We start from the raw sequence: 1,308 nt of genomic DNA, 5'->3' as shown, positions 1-1,308 counted from the left end.
CGCGCGCGCTCTTTCTCTCTCTCTCTCTCTCTCTCTCTCTCTCTCTCTCTCTCTCTCTCATTACTTGCCGCTGTGTGAGCGTGAGCGTGGCCGCGGCCCTCCGCCATCGACGCCGCATGCGCATGCGCGGGAATCTTTGCTAATTAATGTAATGCTGATTAGACGTCTTGCACGGTGACGTCCACTGTTGCTACTGCTACTGCTGCTGCTGCTGCTACTGCTACTGCTGCTGCTACTGCTGCTGCTGCTGCTGCTACTGCTGCTGCTACTGCTGATGCGTGGTTGCCTGCGCATGCGCTGTATGTCATCTTAACTCGTATATGTCTCTTAACCGTAACAACGAATTCGTCCGCCCGTAACCAGTTACCTATCATTCACTGCCAGTTTGAATTCCATATGATAATTAGCTTCGACTTCCTGTCAGTTGAATTCCTGGTTAGCTTGTTATATTGTCTGTCTCATTGAATTTCCTATTAGCTTCCAGTCAGTATTGAAGCTTGAATTCCCTCGCTATCAACTGGAATTCTTTGTAAGTATCTAATGCTTATTACCTCGCACTTCCTGCCAGTTTGTATAAACACTCTCTGTTATATTGAATTCCCTGTTAACGAGAATTGCCTGACAGTTAAAATTCCGTCAAATTAAAATCCGGTAAAAATTACGTTAAAATTAAACTTACGTTAAAATTACGATCAGTTTAAATTCAGTATTAGCTTGTAAATTATATTGCCTGTAAACGTGAGATGCCTGACATATGGGTGGTCGCGGTTACCATGGAGAGGAAGGCGAGAAAGAGAGAAGGTTCGTAGTTATCTCTGCGTTGTATGTCATCGTGCGTGACATAGACCGCGGGCCGATCGCGCGCGTTTTCTTTAGTTCCGTGACCCACCTCACGTATCTAGTGCGTTTATGATATGTTATGTAAAAGTATTATCATGTAAAGTCACATCTGAAACTCGTCAAGCTCAAAACCTGCACATATTTTCAAAATATGAAAAAAAACAGCCAAAATTGTGACAATAACAATGAATAAGCTTATTCGCCTCCTCGTTCGAATTCGAGAAAACAAAAATTCAGTCGTCGCGTGTTTATCCATGTGTGGTAACCCACGGCCTTCTATATGAATTACGATATAATTAAAACGTGAGAGGCACGCACGCACGAATAACAATAAATCACATTGCACGCACACAAAGGACACGCACGCACACACATAGGACACGCACGCACTCACGCATACCTACATGAACGCCCATGGACGCGCACACACACATGGACGCGCATACGCACACACACACACACACACAC

The sequence above is a fragment of the Priapulus caudatus genome, unplaced genomic scaffold (genome assembly GCF_000485595.1).
Source record: "Priapulus caudatus unplaced genomic scaffold, Priapulus_caudatus-5.0.1 Scaffold1414, whole genome shotgun sequence".
In the NCBI taxonomy this organism is placed as follows: Eukaryota; Metazoa; Priapulida; class Priapulimorpha; order Priapulimorphida; family Priapulidae; genus Priapulus; species Priapulus caudatus.
Note: the sequence above shows the minus strand (reverse complement) of the source record.